Source organism: Magnolia sinica, chromosome 17, assembly GCF_029962835.1.
Source record: "Magnolia sinica isolate HGM2019 chromosome 17, MsV1, whole genome shotgun sequence".
Classification (NCBI taxonomy): domain Eukaryota; kingdom Viridiplantae; phylum Streptophyta; class Magnoliopsida; order Magnoliales; family Magnoliaceae; genus Magnolia; species Magnolia sinica.
Window position 1 is genome coordinate 53072851 of NC_080589.1, and position 26710 is coordinate 53099560.

General features: G+C 39.3%; 2 long non-coding RNA genes across 2 annotated transcripts in view; one reads left to right on the forward strand and one right to left on the reverse strand.

Moving 5' to 3' along the window:
* LOC131230250 (uncharacterized) overlaps positions 1-15701 on the forward strand; it is a 52141-nt gene extending 36440 nt beyond the window's left edge. Inside the window, exon 2 of the long non-coding RNA XR_009163947.1 lies at positions 15314-15701. This is a non-coding gene — a long non-coding RNA (uncharacterized LOC131230250). The remainder of the gene's footprint in view (positions 1-15313) is intronic.
* On the reverse strand, positions 4910-7286 carry LOC131230249 (uncharacterized). Its single transcript, XR_009163946.1, has 2 exons — positions 6678-7286; positions 4910-6603 (listed from the first exon to the last, which is right to left on the reverse strand). It is a non-coding gene; the product is annotated as an uncharacterized LOC131230249 (long non-coding RNA).
* Positions 15702-26710: the final 11009 nt, after the last annotated feature.

Here is a 26710-nt window from a genome sequence, read left to right on the forward strand (position 1 = left end):
CTGAAGTGTCTTTACCCATCCAACTGCTTCTAAGATTATGGCCCACCTGCTGAATGGACCAGATTTACTTTCATGACATGGTCAAAACCACCTAATGAATAGCTTGGACATTGCACCTGGACGCTGCAATGGGACAAGTGCTGGTGTGTGCATGAACTGCCTTGCATACATGTGTGAACTTAGCAAAGCATGATTACCTGTAAACAGTTGCAGGTTAGCTTAATGCACCAATGATCTTATGGGACAACATGTCATGTGTGTACTACATCCGAGCTGTGGAAAAGGAAGCCCACTATGAAGATCTCCTGGAACAAAAATAGTCCAGTCCACTCATCTGGCAGGCCACAAGTATGTTGATCAGATCATCAGCATGTCAAATTTAAAGCGTCCAGTACTTTCATCGTGTACTACATCCCATCAATCCAAGATGCTTCCATCATGCGTCTCAACATTATAGCATCATCTATACACATTTTGGGCAAAATTTATGTTGATGAACCTGCAAAGAAATGTCACGAGAAAACAAAAATTGAACATAAGGAGCAATAATAGTTCTTAAAGAAAAATAAATTTGAAGCAAGACTAGTCAAATGAATGGCCACTAGGAACTGTATGATTTACATAATACCCAAGAAGAAGTAATCAAATAGACTTCTAGGCCCCATAATTTAATTGATTCATGTATTTAACTATGGAGTTATGTGCTCCACAGTCCACTCAGACCATTATTAATGGAAGATAACCTGCAAACAAAGAGAATATGAATTCAAAGTTCTAGTCTTTGGATCATTGATATGTTGTGCTTTGGCCCATTCCTTGATCTGTATGCAAAAATCAAATGTAAATCACAAACATCTATGCACATCAGATTTTGGACTTGATTTGACCAAGAAGATTACTGATTGAGATATCCACAACAGATCATAGTATTAGAACCGCTATGCCAATTAGTATTAGAACCACCACACTAGTTAATATTAAAGTGAATCCTTTCATCAAGTCCATGACTTCAAATAGTGGATTGGGAGGTGATAATTGTATACACAGTTCCTTACAATCAACTAATGATTAGGGAAGAGCCTGTGCCCTTGCAGCAAACAATGCAGTTGGTGCAAGTCAGGATTGTTCAATTAACTAAGGTCATGAATCACAAACATAATTATGGTAATGAATGGCCAAGACGGCTAAAAGGACTCATGGTCAGCTACTTCGAGGTCCAATAAGTATATACTCATATCAGACCATAGGCAACAACCGTATATAGGCAAGATTAATTAAGAGAGCCAGATTTTTTTTAGCCAATTAAATGTTGAAGAAGAAGAGCATATCTATCCAGATGGAGTGTCTCTTGATGAGTTTGTTGTCAAATTGCTTGATAGATTTATGAATTTATCAACTGATGGATTGGTGGATGATCTAAAAAAGGTTATAATTAAAAAGATATTAAAGTTTTAGAAATGCAGGGAAAATTAAAAGAATTCGGGCACCTTTGCAGTTCCGTAACATCTGAAATTCCCACAAGATATTGCAAAAAGAAGCTTACAACAAAGATGTCTATAGAGGGAAGAAGTATTATCTGATTCATACTGTCTTTATGCAGTTGTCTGCAGACTCTGCAATTACAAGCACTGCTATCACAACCAGCTTGAAAAGCACCTGAAAGTCATAGAGATGCAAATCCAAATAACTATTAGGAAACTAGCAACCACAGTAATCGTAAAGAAACAGGTAATTTTACTGGAATGAACATCTCAATGCATGCTTCAAAATCTCCCAAAAGTTCCTTCGATAGTAAACTTAGCAGATGGCAAGCCTAGAAAAAAAAAAAACCATTTAGACATATCGATACTATCAAATATCTTTAAAATTCACTACTCTAAACCCACAAACATTAGAGACTTCATAACTTAGCCAATGTACAGAACCATAGGCTCTTCTTGATAATAACAAGCCTGTAAGGTCTCCATTTCCAGCAGTTACATCGTTTCAGCCTATCATGATTTTTAGATTACTTTGCCAAACTTATACCATACATATATATGAGAGTTTTGCCATAGTTTTCACATGATCCAAACATTTTTTGACCCATATATTAACACATTTTTGGTCATTAGATTTAATATTAAACAGGCTGATTTTCAGTTCCAAAAAAAAAACAGCCCTTCCACCATCTCTTCTTGGGCCTAAAAGGAGCTCACTTCACTTGGGAAAAGCTACAACTCCCAACCAAGCCTTCTCTGTTGCACCAAAAACCCGAAAGCAGGAAAAGCCAGGCTTCCTCGAGAGCATTGGATTCTCCAGCCACACCTCTACTAGCCAAACACTAGAAACCAAGCCACCAGCAGTTGGCACCACCAGCCCTGAAGCAATCAACCCCACAATAGCATATATTGGCAGAACAGGCATCTTCAAATACTAATACCAGAAGCAATCAGAGGATGCAGCAAAACAGGGGAGAATGCTACCAAACCGGGATGACACTCCAGCTAGCTGGCCCATGAGCTTACATTCCTTTTTTCATGAAACCATAAAGGATAATCCCACAAACTTCCTAGTCACCACCATAACAGTCATGGACAGATTTCATCACTACCTGCACACGCATCACAGTTCAAAACGGGCTTCCAAAATATGCAGATTTCTCCAAGATTAATCTTAACATACATAGTATCATGATCCAACTTCCATCCACCCTTCCTATACCCTAGTTGATCAACCACTTGTAGGCTATCATTAACTCAATGTCTAATAGTACACATGTTTCTGTTTTTGAACAACACTCTAGAGCATACTCGTTGTAAACTGAAGCCATAGACAGTACAGTTACCTGAAACCAAGGTTCAAACAATAGCATTATGACCTTAGAACAGCCAATAGCCAAAGCCATCCTATAACAGCAGCAAAATGTGACAGATTTTTATTTTTTTCCAAATCATAACTCTGTGTTTTACCATTCCACTCTTCTTCTACAACAGTGAAAATTTTACAGAAATTGAATGGATCAGCATCTTTGAATAGAACCATCCCTTGCTAACAGTCTTGTCCATCTATTTGTATTCCATTGCGTAATGTATTGTACCCTTAGGATATGGAAACATATTGGTTATTGCACAGGATATATCAACTAATTCCCCTGTTTTTAACTCATTTCCAAGAGGCACTTCATATCGTCATTATTCCTTGTTGAGCCATTTCATCAAACAGTTAGCATGCATGAAATATAGGAGGAATATTTTTCTTTTGTCCTTAAAGAAGACAGAGAAAAAGAAAGAGGAATAATCCACCACAACCCAATCTACCCATACCCTACTCATCTTCAAGCCTGCTAAGATTCAACAACAAATCACCATCACCGGCAGCAGAACATCAAAATGCCCCTCCGACCCTGGTTTCTGGAAGACGAAGACAGTGAAGAACATGGAATCAAAAAGCTAATGATGCGCCAATTTGGTCCCTTGCAAAGGCATTGCACCTGAAATGATCCCCATCTCAACTATTCAGTGGGGTAGCCCGCCTGATTATTCTATCTGCCTGATTTTCGGAACCCAAGAAATACCTGAGGGAGTGCACAGGATATAAAGGATGCGTTTACGTATCACTGTGGGCCAAAAATTGTGTTGTAGGTTAAGCTCAACCTACAATGCAATGTATCTGGCCTCTGAAATGTGCTGAACTGGAAACTATAAATTCCAAATCCTTGAACTGCGGTTCTGACAATGATGGTTTTAATTATAAAAATTAAATTCTAATATTAGTGGCATATTAAGATATTCAACGGATATGAGGTGCTCATCTATGGGCCACGTGCAAATTTGGTACCTTGGTGTGAAAATCCAAGTTATCCATCACTAGGGCCCCTCCGTGTAATTGATTTTTCTGAGAAATCTAGCAAGTACATCATGTGGAAGAGGTACTGAAAAAACAAGTAGATGTCTTAGTATAACTTCACCATATTTTCCAGTAACTGATTTATTCCATCGACAGTGGCCCAACTGATAATTAGACTAGCCTTATTTTTTGGTCTATTCATCCAAACCATGGGAAGCCAACCAACATCGGCTCCAAACTCACACACATGGGCTACATTGGCATATGTGGTGGCTTGTAGGTGGGATGCCTTATAAACACTTGTGAAATCAGAAAAAGGAAGAAATTTACACGAAAAATATCAGAGTTACAAGAAAAGGAAAAACATAGGAAATAAGGCGTTTTTGGCTAAGCAAAGAAGATAGAAATTAAAGTAGACAAATGAAAAAGAAGGGTCTGCAAAGATGAAATACAACCTTCTCTTGTGCTTAGATGGCCGAGGGAAGCAAGCTATTTATAGAGGTAATGCCACTAAAGCATGGTACCTCAGTCGTGAGCTCCAGCCTGTTGATATGGTGGGTCTCATGATCATTAGGAGTTTGGCTATTACCCATGGTTCGTACTCTGTCATTGACTTGATGAGTTGACATGCCTAACTATTGGGTCAGGGCATCTATAGGGTGGAGCCCACATGATAAGAGGCTTGGAATGTACACCACATTGAGTCTTGTAGTGTATAGATCGGTTAGCTCCATTAACATTAACAATGTTCCGTTATCTTAATATCCCTAACACATACTCAATTGACAACATTTCAGAGAAAACATGAAGAGCTATCTGAAGATGAAATGAAAAAAAGGAAAAAGAAAATGGTCTTGATCGTCCATATTAAAGGCCATTGATCAAATGGTCAATATTTGTTAGATTTGTGTGATGTTTGCATGTTAGCCTGTGATTTGAGCTGTCCTAATTTAACTAGGAGCACTAAAACTTATAGTGGTCTGAGAGCACTGAAGCATTTCTCTAAAGGAGTTCATTAGATCTCTCATGCAGCAAAGAAGCATATATGGATACAAATGCTAGAAAGAGAAACCCACATCTAGGGAAAGAACTATTTAACTTTAAAAACATTTATATGCAAAAATATTCTCATTGCAATCTTCAAACAGTCCATGAAGAGATCCTAACAGGTCTTTTTAGCCACAGAAGGAGGGAAAGGGAAAAAAAAAAACAAGAAAAGAGAGGGGAGGGTATGGTCCCATCCTAAGCTGCCATGTGTCACATGCCCCGCAAATGTAGGATCCACAAGATCAGTGTCCAGGTGTTGACATGTATCTTCCAAGCTTTGATCCTTCAATGGGTGTCCCAACCAATACATGTTTGGGAAAGAGAATATAACAACAGAGTACATTCAACCAAAAAAGGCCAGGTATTATATCTATCCAGGCATTTTGTTATCTTTTTCTTTACATGGTTTTCTTAACATCTGTCATTGGATTATCATAATTCATGTCTGTGCTTCTTAATCTGTGAGAGATTTTTGGAGTATTTCTTTGGTTTTCTGGTTGCATTTTATCTCCATTCTCCACTTGTTATTTAATATGACATGTTTTTTTATGTGCAGGATTTGGCTGGTTAGTCTTGACATCAGGTGTATCACATTGTTTGTTGTGTATAATGCGACCCACCAGAGGGAACAACCTGATTTTTAGGCCAAAAGATCTTAAACAGTGTGGCCCATCTGCTGGAAAGCTCTCAAATCTCGCACACATTTCATAATGGCATGTATGTGCGTGGATGGGCAGGGTTTTGCACGGGTGTAGGCTGAGCAGACTTCATTTTAAATCTGCCAGTGGAATTCAAAATTTTGAATTCTTTTTAATGTGGTTCTGTGATATACTGTTCTTATATCTGCCAGTGGAAAAGTTACCATTCCTCATTATTACAAAAAAAAAAATAAAAAAAAAAAAAAAGGAAAAAAAATGTCCTATTCATGAATTCCCAAAACACACTCACTCAAGCTGACATGTAGTGAAGACCGTTTCATTATTATGAAAAACACTATTCTATTTATGATTTGATCTCAACATTCAAGGAAAAATTGAATGTCATGGTTTGTGCAGAATTTGGGTGGCTTTAAAAATTTTGACATTGGCCAGTCCTTTAGCTTCTTTTCAATCAACAAGGCATTATAACAATACTCATGTTGGATGTTTTAATAGTATCCTTCAAGGTTTTGGTTTGTACAAGTGAAATCAATAGTTTAGTTATCCCACCCATTGATATAATGGGTCCCACTTTGGTGGACCATGGGCCAAAAAATACCAAAAACAGAAAAATCCAAACACTTCAATAGGTTGCCCAACAAATACGCAATTAAGAAAATAAAGACACCAAAGTTCACATTCTAGTAAAAGATCAAATATTCAATAGCTACGACCTTCCAATCTGGGGATTTCCATATCATTAGCCATCCAGGTTGAGGGCCAGCATATTAACAGTTTTGATCATCGAAGTGAATAAATAGAGGAGGAATGCCCTATCCGCACACACACATGGTCTAAAGTGGTATATGTGTGGGATCACTGCCTCTAATGAGGTGGATCAATGTTGATTGTTCCCCTCCCATATATCAGGCTAGTCCACTCATGGATGGGCCAAAAAAGTATGAAAGAAACAGAGATTAAATGTACAACAGTGGTACACGTTATTGGTTGAAGCATTTCTTCAAACAACTAACATGCAGATGTCGGTGGCCATGGACAGTGGCGGATATGGCTGCCGCTGCGATGGCTGCTGCCCAAATTTTGATAATTGAAAGGGGAAGTGAGAGAGACAGAGATGAAGGGAGAGAGATCGAGAGAGAGTACCTTCGATTTTCTCTTCTTTCTTCTACTTTCTTCGATTGTTGGAGGGAGATCGAAGAAGGAACAACACGTCGAAGAAAACGAGGGAAAGAGAGATTGAGAGAGAGGGAGGAGAGGGAGATCGAGAGGGGGAGGGAGAGGAAGGGAAAGAGATCGAGAGAGTATGAGGGAGAGAGATCGAGGACGGGAGAGGGAGAGACGAGATGGCGGAGATGGAGAGAGAGAGAGAGAGAGAGAGAGAGAGAGAGAGAGGTTTTCTTTTTAAGTCGACTGAGCAGCCGGTAGTTGGTGATGGCCGCCGGTAAAAGTGCACCGGATATTCTCCACTTTCTTGTAGTGAATCCTCACTCATTTACTAATTCAGTTTATAATTTTAACCCATTTACTTTTAGTTCTAGCCTCCATGTCACTACACCAAAATAGCGAGACAAAAATGCTTGGTTCTACGAAGGACCTATTTAGTCGAAAAGAAAAACTTGGTTTAAATAATGCCCAACGTCGCTCACATCGTAACTCAAGAAGAAATTCAAAAAGTTATCACTGAAATTATTTGTCTAGAAAGGGAAATGGGGCAGAATGGAAGATTTCAATTTCAAATGTTGTATCCTCGCGAAATTGATGGGATATCATTTTTGGCTAATTTTTAATATTCAGACTTTTAGAAGTTTAATGGAGATGGCTCACCAGAAGAGCATTTAATGCAATTCATAACAACCATGGAAAATTTCTCTACAATGCAGCAATGCATTATTGTTTAGGATTGCTCGGGTCATCCTTGATAGGAAAGGCCTTTAAATAGTACTCAGTCTTAGCCTCAAAATCTATACATACATGGGATCAAATGTAAGATACATTTATGGCAAACTTTTTCTCGTCTGATAGAGGTGTTAGCCTGATCAAATTGGCTTTTATTTAACAAAGAGAAGGAAAACCAATGGAGAAGTTTGTCGACCGATGGAAGACTCTAACAATGTCATGCCGATAACTTCTGGGAGAATTAGAACAAGTTAAAACGTGCTTGGGCTCTATGGAGTTAGAAGTAACGTTAGGTCTAACAAGAACTGATATACAAACTTTTTGTAATCTCACTACCAAAGCCCATGCCCTTAAATTCATGGCCAAGAAAATGCCAGCCTTTCAAATGGAGTCAACACGTTGAAGTTCCAATAGAACATTAACAAACATCACCGATAAATGGAAAAAGAGAGAAGACCCTTAAAATAAACACAGAGATGGTAGAAGTGTAATGCCCTGGAAATTGGGGGTCGTGCATAGGCTCGACTTCCGAGTTCTAAGACATCACTTATATTTAATTTTTATTAGTTTGCGTTTAATCGAGTTTAATTGCGCAGCTCGAAATTTCCTAGAACATAAAGCACAACCACACAAGTCTACTGAAATGAAAGAGATCTAGTATATATACAAGTCCAAAAATATAAATGGGTCACATAAGCTGTTGCTCAACAAAAACTCCAAAAAAATAGAACTGAGCCCACTGCTCAGCGATCTAAGTCCTGCCTATCAAGCCGATGGAAAGTCGCCCATCAGCTGGAAATAAGACAGCTCATTCTCCTCGTCGAGGCTCGCCCCGTTTGGCTCCTCGTACTCTGCGTCACCTGCATATACGGGAGAGTCTGGTTGGTGTTTTAAAACACCGTCCCAGAGTGGGAGTGAGTGATTAACTTAGTGGGTGCCATTAGTCTTAAGTTGTAACAAGCATTAGTTATATTATGAATTTAATGAAAAATAATTATTCATAAATACCTAACTAATCTTATTAATACGCATGCAAGACAGATGATATGATGCATGCCCTCGTCATAACACTCCCTCGAGCGACTCCATCTAACGATCGCATATGACCAACACTCCCTCAGAGCGACCTCGACTGCCGAGTCGCCACCCTAACTAGTGTGATGCAATGATCGTGTTAGTCAAGTTCTTAGTTAAGTCCATTCATCCAGCAAGTTGGGGAATCTGATACACCCCATATATCAATGCTTCGACTAGTTGTGATGTCAAGGCCCCTCAATGGGCGAGGTCAGGGCACCGTGATTCTAGATCCCGTTGGGTTCCCCATCCCCGACTTCAAGCACATGGGGAGTACTGAGAACTGGGATTGCTCGCGGTCACTACGGGGAGGTTCGTCACCCCAGCGTAGGCCGACAGCTCGAACACAGTGTCCCATTCCACCATGCTCGGCCCACGAGATGGTGGATCAACTTCAGGTGGTTATCGATGGGCTACAACAGTTGTAGGGTGTGTCAGGTTCCATACATAAGTGAGCAGACAGGGTTAACAAACAAGGTGGGTCAGTAAGTAGGCTAGACCACACGAGTTCAGGCAAGCACGTGACAGACGACATCGAGTACGAGCGACCCATGTAGTCTAACTACTGTCGCATACACGTACCCGCCCAAATTCATGGGTTTAGCCTCAGAATAGCAGTACGGTCTAGGACACGAGTCTTACACTCTTCATTTTCCTGACCAACCCAAGGGTTGAGGGTAATTTCATAGCATGCCACAATTGGGGTTATCATCCGATGCAAGTAGAAGCATACGCTCATATATCTTCCAACATAGAATCTCGAATTTCTCTACCAAGCAAAGCAAATCATGATGTGAATTAAGGGTGCAAGTGTGTGGTGTGGGTTAGTGAGGAAGCTAAGCACTTCCCACACTTCATGAAATCAAATAGCACAAGAATTAAGGAATTGTACATGTTATAAAGCAATACCTTATGAGAAAATCAACAAGACATGAGCATGTAATCAACCATTGTAGCAAGTCATGTGAGAGGTAAGAACAACATCATGTGAGTACTAAACAAAACATACCATTCCGTGCAATTCCAAGCAAAACATACAATTCCTAGGTTTTTTCTAAAATTTTCAAATACATCATTCAAGCAATCAAAATCATTAGGCTCAAAGTATAGTTGGTGCTAGGCCACCTAAGGATAATAGTCTGCACCTATGGATCGTTGAGAGCTCTAGGAAACGATCTAGGGTTGCCAAGCTCGCGGTGGATTCGTAGAGATCCTGAGTCCAATGAACTTGCATGTTAGGATTACATGCAAATCCTAGCTCAACACAAAGGATTTCAAAAAGATCGGTGCTTACCTCCCAAATCGGTTGGAGATTGAGCTTGGAGTTGTGGATGTGGGAGAAGGAATGGGATTTGCTAAGGTTCCAAAATTCCTTGGGCTCCTCCACCAACAACACCCTCCTTCACTCTCTTCTTTCTCCTTTCTCCCTCCTCTTTCTCTTCTCCCTAGCTCTCTTTCTTCTCTCTTTACTCCTTCCCTCTTTCTCTCTCTCTCCTTTGAAAATGAAAAATCGTATGGGAAGATGGGTGCCCCAAAGAAGCTCCTTTTATAATGCCAAATTTGGTGCAAATTTCCCCAAGTGTTGGGTTTTTACTATACTAACCCTATGGGAGGGTTTTTCTAGCTTCTAGGGCCCACTATGGGGTGCACATATTGATATACACTGTATGATAATTAGCCCTAATGATGATCTACGCATGGATATGATCGGCCCGCCATTTGGATGCGCTGATCGCCAGATATGATTTGAAGTTTGTTCACTTACATGCATCAATTCATGCACATATTGATATACACCGTAGGGTTTTATCGGCTCCCAAAGCTATATAAGGAGCATGCGATGAGGAGCTCTAAGCTACGCCAAATACAATAAACCTACACAACACAATGTTGCTTATCTTAGTTTCTAATTCCTCCACTTCTATCCAGCCACGCTGCAGAATGTCTGGAGTTTAAGTTAGCTTACATCACTACTATTCAGTGCTATTGTTGCATTACGCTTAGGAGTAGTATAAATATCCACGACCTACCGTTGTAATTAGATCATCTATCAATCGAGTCCTTACTTTGAAGACCACACCCTGGTCACATCTTGCTGACCAATCCACCTCAATTGTTTGTTCGTACTATAGATCGCAAGTATGTATCTTTCTTTTTATTTTTATTTATTTTTATTTTTTAAAAAAAAATTCTTTACTTAGTTGTTTATCTGTTTATTATATTAAGCTTCAGATACATATCAATTAAATTGACATTTTTGGCCTTTAATTATAATCTTTTATATCCATCATTATTCTATTGAAAAATATAAAGCCTAGTGAAAGAAAAGTCATTAATGCATGTAACCTAGCATATCAAGGTTGGTTGGATAAAGTAGCTTCTCCTACCCCAAAATCATATATGATATGTCGAAAAACTCATTCGAACCGAGATACAATTGTTTCAAGGTTCTGACGGTCCTCATTACTTCCACCTCTGATCGGGCCTTCTCTGGTCCATCTTGGCCATGAACATGTCTGCGACCCACTCTACATCAATTTCCAACCTTAAGCTAGATCAAATCATGGATGGATTGGATATCACAAGAACATCACCGTGGGCCCCACAGTAGTTTTCATTGCACTTGCTCCCCACAAATCCTGATAAATGGGGCCCATTCAAATTGGAAGATCTTAGCCGTCAGTCTTTAGACCTTTTTGGACCACTTCCTAACCGTCCATTTGTATGTCAGGAATCGAAAAGTTGCAATTCTCGTACCAAGGAATTTTCTACAACCAGTCCATCCACAACAAGACAACATATCAGTGATTTGCATTATAGAATCATGGGCTCACTTCACAATTTCTCACATGATGCATGTACTTGACCAATAGGTTGTCATTGCAACTGGAGGGGGCTGACCTGATGCTGTTCTTTGTTACAGGGCACATCCGGACAGATACTTGTGTTCACTAACTGGTTAGTCAGAAAAGGCTTTCCTCCTTTTACTCTTTTCTATTTCTCTTCCAAGTCTGGTAATTGTTGGAGTTGCAATTCTCCCATCTTTGTAATACATAGCAATTTATGTTTCCCTATCTTATTTGATTGAAATGACTTACCTAATTACCTAAATTTATACTGTTATTTAGTTTCTATAGCCCCACATTCTCCATCTTTGTGATATATCGCAATTATGAATTAAGGTAAGATTTAATTACACACGAGTTATATATATATATATATATATATATATATATATATATATATATATATATATATATAGAGAGAGAAATGCTCACACACAACTAGTTGGACGACCGTGCACACGTGTCATGCGTATTGAATCCGAACGGTCCATAAGATGCGGAATCCCATGAAACCTTAGGAAATGAATTTTCACCCTGATATAAGATTTTGGTGGGCCATAGCAAAGAGAAATTCAAATCAAGGGAAGAAACTATTTGCATTTTTATCGCCCACTGAAGTTTTGGCTCAAAGTAAAAATTGGTACTAGGGGGTTTTATGAGGTTATGATTCATGTGGACCGTTCAGATTTTCGAGACGCATCATATATGGTGAATTCTCAAAAAAGTTGGTAGGTAGTATGGTTCGCAGGTGAGCGTTCCGCTATATATATATATATATATATATATATCCATGCAGTAATCCTTGAGGGTTTAAAGCTGACCTGGAATTGGTTGATTGAAATTCAGAAAAGTCAACTCATCACATCAATCTAGAAGGAAACTTTGGTGGTCGATTCACTTACATGCATCAATTCATCACATCTATTTTGTGTTGGATCTTTTGAAAGAGGTGAGGGGGAAAAAAATACCCTTTTTTAATTTAAGAGCTATGTTATTTATAGCTTGGTTGGTGTTTGTTGGTGTCATTCGAACCTTCTTATATATAGTTTAGACATATTACACATATTTAATAGTACTGTAGCCCCACCTTCTTCATAAGAAAAACGGCATACTTATTATCAATTTGCATTATCAAATTTAATGTTAATGGCAGGTGCCGACCTGACATTTAAGAATTCAGCTGCTACCAGCCAAACATAACATGCCACAGTGTTGGACGAGCCCCACCCAAATGTATTTCCCAAATCCTTTGTCCACCGGGTGAGTGACCTAATTTCAAGCCTGCTCCATCTACAAAGGGACGGACGGTGATCTCACTTCTCTGCCTTAAATTATTAAGATAAAGATTTAGAGACTGAGTCGGGTCGAACTGGGACATGTTTGAACTCGGCCTAAACTCAGTTTCGAGCTAAAAAAAATGGCCCATCTTGGCCCGAACTCAGTTCCAAGTCGGGCCGAGTCGAGTGAGTTAACCGAGCTAGCCCGGTCGTGTACCGCCCTAATAGCGGTGCCAACCAGACATTTAAGAATTTAACTGCTACCATCCAAACATAACATGCCACAGTTTAGAGAAACGGTCTCACATGGGGAGCGGATTAGGTATTGCTGAGGTAATACCTTTGTGGGTGTTACCCTAAGGATAGAAAAGATAATATACGGATCAGTTTTATCCAAAACCGTTGCAGCATAGAAAATGTTTTTAATGTTTATTCACCATTTTTCCATGGTGTGGTCAACCGGAGATTTGGATGTAATTAAGTTTTGGGATAACGTACTGAAATGAGCTGAGGAAATGGATGGGTATGGCGGATATACAACACATTCATCAAGGTGGGCCCCACATGGTAAGGTAATGCCTAATCTGCTCCCCACCATAACCGGCTTCTCATGACAGCAGGAGGCTGGCCGTATTGGACGAGCCCCACCCAAATGTATTTCCCAAATCCGCTGTCCACCAGGTGAGTGACCTAATTTTAGGACTATGGCAATAGAAAAAGATCCATCCCTGGTTTAGGGCTGCGTCTAAGGGTCTGAGTGGATTTTATATAATCATCATGATAGGCCCCTACAAGAAATCATCATTGGATATCTCTGTCCCAACTGCTTTCTTTGGGTGGCACATTTGAATCAAAGAATAATATGATATTTTGGGCCTAGGCCTAAAGTGGGATAAGAAATATAATGGTCCAAGTGGATTTCATGCATATATCACCGTTTTCCTAGTAAAAAATCAAGGGTGGCGTCCCCTTTCACTCGTTTCAATTGGTATGGCTCAAAGAAATCATGAATGGTGCTCGTTTTTATGCCTGGGTCTAAAACTGGGTCAGGGACCAGGCCGTGGGAGTAGACTTCAGAAACATGTTTGGTGGGACCCACCTGAGCTGGCCAACTCCATTGCTCGGACCATGGACCGGATTAGGTGTTACCTGGGTAACTTCTTAGTGAGTGTTACTCTTACCATGTGGGGCCCATCTTGATGAATGTGTTTTACATCCACATTACTCATCCGTTTTTCTGGCACATTCCAGGACATCAACCCAAAACTTAAGCAGACACAAGCCTCTGACCGACCACACTTGAATGACCATTGAAAACTTTTTGTAAGTAGCAAAAGTTCTAGATCCAGCTGAAACATCTTCATGAGAGAACTTAATTAGGAGCCATGAAACCTCGGATGAACTTGATATTTGTATTTTTCCTTTCATCTACATATATGTGACCTTATAAACAGGTTGGATGGCAAATAAACATTTTCGTGGGCCCTAGTATGGTTTCAATGGTGAGTGTCATTGTTTCCATTCTATTATGTGGTGCGGTCCGCTTGAGTCTTGGATCTTCTTCATTTTTGGGCCCATGCCCTCAAATGATTTCGAAAAATGGATGGATGGTGTGGATATAACACATGTATCATAGTGGGGACCATAAAACTTGGTGACATTGACACACCACCAAGATCGGTGGTGGAGGGTAGACCAGGCAACCCACACCCATTCGGGTCTACTCTAAGGAGACCAATTATGGGTTATATACTTTTAGAATATGAAATGGATGGATGGGGTGCATTTAGAATTTGAAACTATGTTTTCTCTATTTCAATTTTACAATGTGGAACTGTTTACAAAATCCTGGTTGTTCATCAGGTGGGTCCCATTGTGCCTTTGCCATGGCCCAAAAGTCATCAGGTGGGTACACCTTGTACGGAAGGAAACATGGAAGGTTAGTGAAATGAATCTGATGAAAAGTTCAAATCGGGTCCAATATGTAGGAACTAAAAATTGGAAGGTTAGAGAAAATGACAGTGGTCCACATCCAATGCACATATGTCATCCACCTGATGGTTGGACTGGCCTGGTTTTTGGGCAATGGAGCATAAATGATGGGGCCCACCTGATGAACAGAGTGGATTTCGGACACATTAGCAAGAATAGGATTCAACATCCTACGCTGATGAGTTTCTAGATCTCTCAATGTTGGCTTGCATTTTGCAATTTTAATTTCAAAGCTTCATATCCGCACTTATTGAATTTGATTTCTTCATTGTGCTTGTAACATTCATTTGATTGCTGCAGCAGAACCCCCAGAGTCTGGTTTATAAACAAACACAGCTTCTTTGAATATATAATCCACTGACTGGTTTCCTGTCCCGCCTCAGTGATCGGAAATGGAAGAGTTGATTTAACGGCTCAGATTAGTTCACCACTCTGGCTTGTATGAGATATTTGAACATATAATGGACAGGTCTCACTGAGCTGGTTGTACCTTAAATCTTGTATAAATGCATGTCAGCTGTTTTAGAATTTCCGCTCTTCATGCATTTACCTCACCTTTTCACTAGCTCTGATTGTTAAGCTCTCTTTGGTCCTCATTTTAACCTAGTCGCAGCTTTTTATTTTTTCGTCTCTGGGTAAGTATAGTTTGGCAGTCCAGATCATGTCTCATGGTTTTAGTTGTTGTTGTGTGCAGATATTGGAGGGTCTTGTGAGGTTGCCAGAAAATAGGGTGTGTGCTGATTGTAGAAACAAGTATGTAAATCAGTCGACATTCCTGTTTGGATGGTTAAAGCAAATTTCAATATTAGTTGTTATTTCATGTTTTGTAACATTTTTAATTTTCTGATTCCAAAAGATGTGCATATATTAGTTTTCTTGTTAAAATCTAGAGCATGCCTTCTTACTAGATGCCAATTTTGACTTGCAACGTATCTCTTGGTTGTGATGGACATCCATTATTTGTTTTGTAGCGGCAGGAGATTTTTTTGGCTTCTGGATGTTTGCATCCTTGTGTGTTTCAACACCTGTTTTTCAACATGAGCTGGATAGAGAGGAGAGGCCTAGCCAATTAGAGCTAACCGTGTCAGCTGTTACAAGCTCAATTATGCCAAACCTTGGTTTTTTGAGTGTGTTTTCTTAGGTGCATTTGTAATTTGTTTTGAAAACTTTAAATAAACAGATAATTTTTTTTATTTTTTTTTAATTTATTGGTATTGTGCTTTTATGAATGAATTAAATTAAAAGATAATATTTTATTGATTGATTGAATGATTATACACAAGTTTATGAATAGATTAAAATGGATGATTTAGCCTCAGTTATTTTGAATTGAGGTCAAAAATTCAATTTAGCCTTACTTGATGCCAACATAGGTTAAATTCATTTTTAGCCTCAGTTATCCCAATTGAGACTACAGCTTCCGTGGCTAAAGACTTTAGCCTCTGTTCTTGGAAACAACGGAGGCTAAAATTTTGATTTAGCCTCATTTCAAGGCAATGGAAGCTAAAATGTTCTTTTAGCTTCATTACAAGACCCGAGGCTATAGAAGTCTTTTTTGTCTCGCTTGCTAAAATTGAGGCTAAAGCCTTTAGCTACAGCGTTTCCAACCTCGGTTAAGATAATTGAGGCAAAACTGAAGCTAAAGCTCATTTTTTTAACCATTTTAACCACGGTTTTGAACTGAGGCAAAAGCACCTTTTTCTTGTAGTTTTACCTACAAGCCGTTTTTATAAGAATTTTGCTGGAAACAAGCTCAAACAAACCAATAGCTTAGACAAGAGAATCGTGGTTCTCACCTTTACAAACTGAAGAGGTGAGTATAACACGCATATCTCCAGTTAAATATCAATAATATAATATAATATTCCAGTTCAACATTTCAAAATGGGGAAATTTTGCCCCCCGTTCATGGACAATTGGAACCCAAAAGATCCAAAAGATCTAGTCAATAAAGAAATAGAATGAATAGCTCAACTAAGGGCCAAAGAACATATTAGAACAGACAAACTAAACTAACAAGAACTATAGGGTCCGCTACATGAATCCCATTCCACCATTCAACTCAATCAACGGTCATCCATAGTCTCAAACAAACATGATTTTGAATTGATAAACATGTCATCCATAGGAATAATACAATGAAATGATTTTACATGAAGAGCCTTGAAATAACTTTATATAGTGTTTTCAACAGCAATATGGCAGTTATCTTGTAACTATTAGTGACATGTCTGTTGTAGGGAACAATTTAACTAAGCTTTGGTTTCACCACTATCTGCATCTACCACACATGGCATGCACATACAAACATCCAAATCATACTAATTGGGGTTCCAATGATGTATAATACCTTAATGCTTAATACTGATGGGGCTCCTAACCTTACAAATGGTGGCCCATCAAATGAATGGCTAAGATAATCAGCAAGTGTCCCAATGGAAGAGTCGGCACCATTTTGAAAAATGGTATCAACTCTCCTCCATGCGGTATTCATGTATGGCTATTCAGACCATACAAATTGTAGTGCACATTTTGGATAAAGTGCATAACTTGAAATGGTAAGTGGCTCTGTTCACTCCCCAAGTATAGGGTTGTGATGTAGTAATAAACTCGGTAAGACCGAGGTCGAATCCACAGGGACTGAAACTTGTACGTTTCCTGAAACTAACTAGAAATAGAACTAGCCTAAGATGCAATCTAAATCAAATATAAATTGATGAATAATGGTGAGAGATTAATGTAAAACTTAAGGAATTTAGAGGAGTGGAAACTAGGGATTCAGAGGATCCACTTGTAGGGATCAAGGAGATCTTATGCCTGCATCAAGGATTATGGAATTCAAACTGAACTTACTTGATCTGGTTTTCAAGAGATGAAAGGTATATGAATTAGAATGGATTCCATTACCAAACCATGCCCAGGAGACAGAGTAAATAATAGAATTAAACTAATTACCAACCAATTAACAATGTATGAAGATCAGGAAGGTACTGTCATCCTACCATGCCCATGGGACAATGATGAACAACAGGGTTTCCTGACGTCATAAACATCAAAAAGGGAAAAAGAAATATTCAAAGCCATTGCAGACCCATTGTAATTTTAGTCACAACAGATCATTAAAGACTAAGAAAAACATTCCTTTAATAATCAACACAAATCAAATTCAGTTTATGAATTTAAGTTAAAAGCTTGAAATAGTATCTCCCATCTCGCTACAGGCTTCACCTCTTAGCCCTAGCTAAGGGGTTTAGCCACACATAAATGGGCTAAAATAAACAAATAAACAAATAAACAAAAGAAAAAGAATAGGAAAGAAAAACCACAGCAAGGAAAGTAAAAAAAACTTCTCTCTCTCCTCCCTGTCTTCACGTTCCCATCTCCCTTTCAATCGTCCTCCTTGTTCCAGCCAAGCCAAACTCCACGTGCCAGCTTTTTTCTCAATTCTGCCCCTGACGTCCAGCCCAAGCCACGCTCACGTGCCACCTCTCCCCCTCTCTCTTGGCCTCCACGGCTGCCCATGCCAAACTTCCCTCCACACGCTCCAGCCGTCCGTCTGAAAATTCCCCCTTCTCTCCTGCACGTCTCCTCCTTTTTAAAGATGAAAGGACTCCTCTGGAGCTGCTGTGGAGTCCCAAAAGAAATAGGCTGCGGAAGAGGTCTTTACGCACAGCAGTCCACCAAACTGGAAAGTCGATGGCGTGAATGACCCTTACGCAGTCAAATTCGGAGCCTCCAAACTCCCATTTTCCTTGCAATCTGTCCGTGGGACAGGCTGATTGGTCTCGAGTTTGATGCGGCCCATGGTACCAGATCTTCTAGTCGTCTGTCCTCCGTTTGAATGGTTGAAATCCGCTTCATGCTATCTTCTATAATTCCTCCACCTAGGAGAGGGTCAAGCCACCCCTCTAGGACACATTGGACGGTCTAGATCATGAAAAAGGATGATGGATGGAGCTCACTGTCAAAACCCAATCACAGGCACGTACGTCACTGGACGTTTTTTCACTATTTGCATGTTTTGTACAAAAAATTGGTGGGGCCCACTTATGATGACATTCTTGGAGATCCACTCCCTCCATCAGCTCCTATACATAGTGTTAGCCCATGGCTTCCAGTTTAAAGTAGATCTGACTTCAGGGTGGGCCACACGCTTAACCAATGTATGGACAACATTCACCGTTAAAAAAACAATGGGCTTCACGTAAGCCATGCATGGCACATCTATTTACAGATTTGCCATTCTGTTTTGTTATATCTTCTGCCGTCAGTATCTCCTGATTGCACCATCCAAAAGAAGTGAAATTTGACAAATATCCACCGTTTTTCGTGCTCTTTCCATCAGTTCAGTTTGGGTCCAGATCTCCCAAGGATGTCCAAGATGCTTTCTTAATGGTTAGTATCCTCTGATCTCTCTGTTGGGCTACTTCCACAAGGATCTAATAGCTGAAATTTGACGTGTACGGTTAATTTATGGTCCTCAGGCCATGTATGAAGTTTCGAGCCGAGTGGATGGTGGAAACCCTGTGATCTTGCATTCTGACTAACTTTCAGGCCACTTAAGCTTCAGTTTCTCAATTTTCTCGAATCTCTGGCGTGTATATCCATCGATCTCGGTCCCTTGGAGTTCATTCCTTGCTCTGGTGACTTCGGAGCGTTAAATCCATACTTTTAATACTCTTTTTCAATCAAAGCTCCTTATTACATCCTACAACAAAAACACGATTAAATTATAATATTAGGCATTATCGTGTACGTAAAATCAGGCAGTAATCGGGGTCTGATATACAATATTCGACCCTCAACACAACCCCCAACCAGCATTTTGCTAGTCCCGAGCAAAGCATGCGAAAAATAAGTCGAGAATTATAGGACAATCTCTATGAACTCAAGTGATTTTTGAAAAGCAATCTAGATACGAAAATTCTAAGATGCATGACTGTTGGGCATTACTTCCTCCTGGAATAAAGCGCACAATAAAGTTCATAATTAAGTTTAAAGTATTTATGCATTAATTAAAACAATTCTAAACAATGAGTACCATGAGTGTATAATGAAATCTCGGCTTATCATCATTAAGTTCACTTCTCTATTTCAGGATATCATTAGTAACCAATAAGAAGATTCATGATAACCAAAACTTGCCTCACAGATCATCTTTTCATTCCTTCAGCTTTTGATTTTTCTATTAAAAGTAACGCCAAGAAGGGGAATCAAATCCTCACCTACAGGGAGCAAACCTATGATGAAAACTGTACACCCAAATTTTTCACATATCATTCATAGGGAATTAAATCTACACCTATAGGGAGCAAACCTATGGCGTCGACCATTTGCCCAATCCTTTCAATTTCTCAGGTTGGTTCCCTTCAAGCTTAGTGAGTACCAAGTAAATCCTTCAATATCAAACTGAAACCTTAATGTGAAAGCGAGATGTGACATGTGAGATCATAACTCAATCAATGTTTACAACTTCTAATCAGAGATTAACACTTCAAACTTAACTGTGAAATCTAATATAATAAATAACTGAATCTAAGAGTCATAAATTACCAACATCACTCATCTTGTAATTCTAAATCCAAGATGGTTGTCAAAATCACTTCGGATTCATAAAAATGTCAGAAAATTTTTTTTGAAAAATTTCACAATTTTTGTTCAAAACCAAGAAAACACTGATTAGGAAACCTAATCTCCCACCCCCAACCTAAAATCTACATTGTCCTCAATGTAAAAGAAATAAGCATGCAATGCACATGGGACAACGAAAATATAAGAGGAGTGATGGAAAGATAGTACCTGGACGAAAGAATCAAGAGGCTTTCCAAAGATATCTACGTAAGAGCGGGTCAGCACAAGAGAGAAACCAACAGAAGTAAAATAATAAAATCCTACCTACACCACTTTCGCAGGTGCTCTCGATTGCATTTAGCGTATGCAACAAGCCTTTAAACCCCTAGGTTGCCCCTAGTGGACGAGTTGTAGTCTCGTGAGGGTTTGCAGCAATGTTACCCACAAACATTGAACTAACTAACTAGGAAAATGAAATGGAATGAAAAGCTGGGTTGGCTCCCAGGAGTGCTAAGTTTACCATCTTCAGCCAGACAAATAAAGCAAACTACCTTAGTCCTATGAAAGCGATAAACCTACCTATCCCGCCGCAAGGTTCCTCTTTCAGCCAATATCTTGATAAGTTTCTCAGTAAGTTCCTCAACAGGATCATCCAAAAACCCTTTTTGCAATAGGCTTGGACGCCTTGGAGCATGACCTTCCATAAAAACTTATGTACCTCATAAGAAATTTTCCATTGAATAGCTTGAGGTATCCAACGTATATACGATTCACCTGTGACAGAAGAAGTTTCAACGTTAGTACTCCATAGTGAATCAGAAACTACAGGTAGATAAAGTTTAGAAAACTTCGCAAGAAGTAATGTAGTCTCAACACATTCCGAAGTGTCAGTCTTCGGTTCAATTTTCAGTTCCTCCTCCCTTAATGGTAAACATTCAGGATCTGTGGAAGAAGGGGCTTCAGAGTAAGGGTTCACTCGGTCAGTGATGACTACCGAGATGTCGTCTTGCAAGGCATTCACTATGTCTCTTATCATGGGATCATTTGAATCTACAAAGTGTGCCAAACAATCATCAAAAGAGTCGGGACATTCAGCTGAGGGTGACTCATTTTCCACATTAAAGCTTGTGATGATCTGCCCAAGGAATCCATTGTCTTTAAAGGTAAACGGAGGTGTGCTCTCTTGCTCCAGCCCTACACAGATAGATTGAAAATCAATAGGGGAAGCATCGATGTGATTACTTTGTTCATTGAAACTACTCAATCGAGGTGTTGAGTTGTCAAATTTGTACAGCTCAGATGGTAGCCTCAACTTAGTGGTTTCAATTTCCAAGGTCGTAGCGAGCAACTCGTCCTTCTCCCGAATCATATCATCATTTAATTCAGAGGAGTGGTCCAAACATGTTTCACAAGAGTTAGAAGGGTCGATTGTAAGGGGCTCATCCTCTACTTTAAAATCAGACATGTCAGGTGAGGGGAGTGGCTCATTATGATCGACCACTTCATGTACATCTTGATCATTGACCTGGACCAAACTTGAGATTGATTCTAGGGGACCTTGGGCTGTATATTCATGATCATCATCCCAATAAGCATCATTGTCTAATTCAGTGCAGTGCACATTTGGGGTGAGTTCACTTTCCTCGCATTCTATTCCCAGATTGGGTTGAGTTTCACATAAACCAACATCTCCCTCATCATTGAAATCTAGTGTATCCTGTGAGTGAAGTATATCATCATCATTATATTCGAAAGACACCCATGTATCTCCACCATTCTTTTGAGCAGTCATTGAGATCAACTCATCGGAAAATTGAACCGTATGCTCATTAATGGAATCCAATTCCTCATTTGTAATTTCAGAGTTCTTCAAAAGCGAGTTAGGATCACTTTTCTCGCATTGTATTTCTGGAATGAATTGTGGCTGAGATAACCGAACCTCCTCTATCTTATCAAGGCGCGAATTAAGCACTTCCAATGAATTTCTCATTTTCGTGAGATAGGCCAGGCTACACTGAGCTGAATCCTCTTGGATTGTTTCTGGTTGGATATCAATGGTAGGGTATCTAAGAGGATAATCATTATAACATATAGTTGGTTCATCTCCCAAATTTTGATGTTTCCCCTGGTAATAGTCATACTGATCATACATGGGAGAATATGATGGTTGATAATAATCCTCGTTTCCATAATTACGATCATATACGGCCCTATTAACAGATGGAACATAACGTTTTAGTCGGTTCTCAATGTCTGTTCTTGATGGAGAAAAATCTTGAGGTATACGTTGAATTCCACAACCCTCAGGCATTCCCCAATATCTCTTATCCATCTCGGCATATGCACGTACCCACGTTTCCATGGTAGAACCCTAACTCTGAGTCTAATTCTAAAAAAAATAGAAGAAAAGATCCTACAGAAGTATGGAAAGTAAGAGGAGGAGAAGTTAGAAAGAAGGTACCAAATGAGAAGCTCCTATGTTAAATCCTGTAAAAGAAAACAATAGAAAGTTAGTTTCTAAAAAGGAAAGTTCCCTAAACCTAGAATTAGAAAGTTTCTAAAATAGAAAATCGAAGCCTAAAAATAAAATAAATGAAAGATGAGTTAGTTTCTAAAATTAGAAAGAATTTCTAAAAAGGGCAATAATTAACCTAGTTTCTAAAAACAAAAGATGAAAGTTTAAAAATAAACTAGTTCCTAAAAATAGAAAAATACTAGAAAATAGAAAATTTTCAAAACTCAAATCCTAATTCTAAAAATAGAAAAAGTAGAGGAATTAGAAAGGGATTACCAGTTTAGAAGTTATTTCAGGATCCTACAAAACAGGAAAACAAGTTAGTTTCTAAAAATAAAATAATAGTTTCTAAAAATAAAATAAAATAAAAACCTTTAACCTAAAGTTAGTAAAATCCTAATCCTAACCTAATTCTAAAACTAATTAATTTCAGAAAAACGTAACCGTCAGTCCCCGGCAACGGCGCCAAAAACTTGTTCACTCCCCAAGTATAGGGTTGTGATGTAGTAATAAACTCGGTAAGACCGAGGTCGAATCCACAAGGACTGAAACTTGTACGTTTCCTGAAACTAACTAGAAATAGAACTAGCCTAAGATGCAATCTAAATCAAATATAAATTGATGAATAATGGTGAGAGATTAATGTAAAACTTAAGGAATTTAGAGGAGTGGAAACTAGGGATTCAGAGGATCCACTTGTAGGGATCAGGGAGATCTTATGCCTGCATCAAGGATTATGGAATTCAAACTGAACTTACTTGATCTGGTTTTCAAGAGATGAAAGGTATATGAATTAGAATGGATTCCATCACCAAACCATGCCCAGGAGACAGAGTAAACAATAGAATTAAACTAATTACCAACCAATTAACAATGTATGAAGATCAGGAAGGTACTGTCATCCTACCATGCCCATGGGACAATGATGAACAACAGGGTTTCCTGACGTCATAAACATCAAAAAGGGAAAAAGAAATATTCAAAGCCATTGCAGACCCATTGTAATTTTAGTCACAACAGATCATTAAAGACTAAGAAAACATTCCTTTAATAATCAACACAAATCAAATTCAGTTTATGAATTTAAGTTAAAAGCTTGAAATAGTATCTCCCATCTCGCTACAGGCTTCACCTCTTAGCCCTAGCTAAGGGGTTTAGCCACACATAAATAGGCTAAAATAAACAAATAAACAAATAAACAAAAGAAAAAGAATAGGGAAGAAAAACCACAGCAAGGAAAGTAAAAAAAAAAACTTCTCTCTCTCCTCCCTGTCTTCACGTTCCCATCTCCCTTTCAATCGTCCTCCTTGTTCCAGCCAAGCCAAACTCCACGTGCCGGCTTTTTTCTCAATTCTGCCCCTGACGTCCAGCCCAAGCCACGCTCACGTGCCACCTCTCCCCCTCTCTCTTGGCCTCCACGGCTGCCCATGCCAAACTTCCCTCCACGCTCACGTGCCACCTCTCCCCCTCTCTCTTGCACGTCTCCTCCTTTTTAAAGATGAAAGGCCTCCTTTGGAGCTGTTGTGGAGTCCCAAAAGAAATAGGCTGCGGAAGAGGTCTTTACGCACAGCAGTCCACCAAATTGGAAAGTCGATGGCGTGAATGACCCTTACGCAGTCAAATTCGGAGCCTCCAAACTCCCATTTTCCTTGCAATCTGTCCGTAAAATCAACATCCCTTGGGACGTTTTTGAATGAGCTACATGATTTTCTATTCTACCGTCCGTCCTCCGTTTGAATGGTTGAAATCCGCTTCATGCTATCTTCTATAATTCCTCCACCTAGGAGAGGGTCAAGCCACCCCTCTAGGACACATTGGACAGTCCAGATCATGAAAAAGGATGATGGATGGGGCTCACTGTCAAAACCCAATCACAAGCACGTACATCACTGGACGTTTTTTCACTATTTGCATGTTTTGTACAAAAAATTGGTGGGGCCCACTTATGATGACATTCTTGGAGATCCACTCCCTCCATCAGCTCCTATACATAGTGTTAGCCCATGGCTTCCAGTTTAAAGTAGATCTGACTTCAGGGTGAGCCACACGCTTAACCAATGTATGGACAACATTCACCGTTAAAAAAATAATGGGCTTCACGTAAGCCATGCATGGCACATCTATTTACAGATTTGCCATTCTGTTTTGTTATATCTTCTGCCGTTTGTTTCTCCCTACTGCACCATTCAAAAGAAGTGAAATTTGACAAATATCCACCGTTTTTCGTGCTCTTTCCATCGATTCAGTTTAGGTCCAGATCTCCCAAGGATGTCCAAGATGCTTTCTTAATGGTTATTATCCTCGATCTCTCTATTGGGCCACTTCCACAAGAATCTAATAGCTGAAATTTGACGTGTACGGTTAATTTATGGTCCTCGTGCCATATATGAAGTTTCGAACCGAGTGGATGGTGGAAACCCCGTGATCTTGCATTCGACTAACTTTCGGGCCACTTAAGCTTCAATTTCTCAATTTTCTCGAATCTCGGCGTGTATATCCATCGATCTCGGTCCCTTGGAGTTCATTCCTTGCTCGGTGACTTCGGAGCGTTAAATCCATACTTTTAATACTCTTTTTCAATCAAAGCTCCTTATTACATCCTACAACAAAAACACGATTAAATTATAATATTAGGCATTATCATGTACGTAAAATCAGGCAGTAATTGGGGTCTGATATGCATAACTTGAAATGGTAAGTGGCTCAAATCATAGAGAAAATTTAGGGTAATTGCTTGGTGTATGCTCCATCCACAAATGAGCCAGCAATTTGGAAGATCTATATTAACATAAATTAAGCATGCGTTTGGTGGGACACCACCATTTTCAAAATGGTAGTGAAAGCTTGCTAGAAAGATGGGTGAAATTTTACTAGATCACACACACCCTCTCCCTGCAATTTATACATAGCACACATGAAAAAGTATGCTCAACCATGAAGGTGACTAGACCATCAGGGAGTCCACTCATCAGGGAGACCACCCTTCAATGAAAACAAATAAACCATTCAGTATAGAAAATTGATTAAAAAATCAGGCCAGTCCACTTGTCAGACATGCCATCCCCTGTAGCAAGAGATTTATATGCATGGATGGTCTCTTCCCCAGATCCACTTTCCTCGTAGCCAGGCACGTGCAGGACAAAATGCATTTTGTGCAGGACATCCAAACAGTGCTATAAGAAAAAATAAGAAATATATACTGTCATGTAAACAACATTTTAGATGAAATGAGTCTTCGAAAACTGCATGGCCACAAATGAAATTTTCATAAAGCTGTCAACTAGACAAGGCCTTATTTATCCCTTTATAGTTACCTCCCTGAAAATTAAATTTTATTACTCATGAAGCCAAAACAGAAATGCATACACTAGTAGATTTCACAAGCCATGGCTTTTTGTTCTTTCTTTTTCTTTCTTCTTTTTTATTTTACACTAAATTGTTAGCTTCAAGAAGAATGAAAAGTAATAAATAAGTGCTTGAAAATATCGCGGCAAGTAATTAATCAGATAATATATAAATAGACTCGACCTCTACTATTGACATTGCGACATTCAAGCCTATTAGCTTCTGCAATCACAAACTCATAAGTAAATCAGAGCCATTAAAAAATACCCAAGACAATGTAGAACCACAAAGCAACTGGACAACCAACCATCTGCCAATCAACACTGAAGTTGAGAGGGCCCATGAGTATCTTGTCAGTCTCGGAAGCCTCTCTGTGTGAGGGGTAAGAGATGTTGTTCGGATTCTTCAGGTTATCGAGGGAGGAGACCATCCTGTCATCCATTCCTCTCAAATCACCACCGGACTTTGAACGGAACCTGCCAACAGAGAATTTCGGAAGTAAACCATCAAATCTGATGAAATCAACATCAAATCGAATTAAAAAAAGAAAAAAAATCTGCATCTATAAAAATGCTATAAAATGCATAAAATCAACAGATTTCCAACAGAAAAAAGAGGGGGGGGGGGGGGGGGATCTTGATTAATTATCTCAGTTACCTC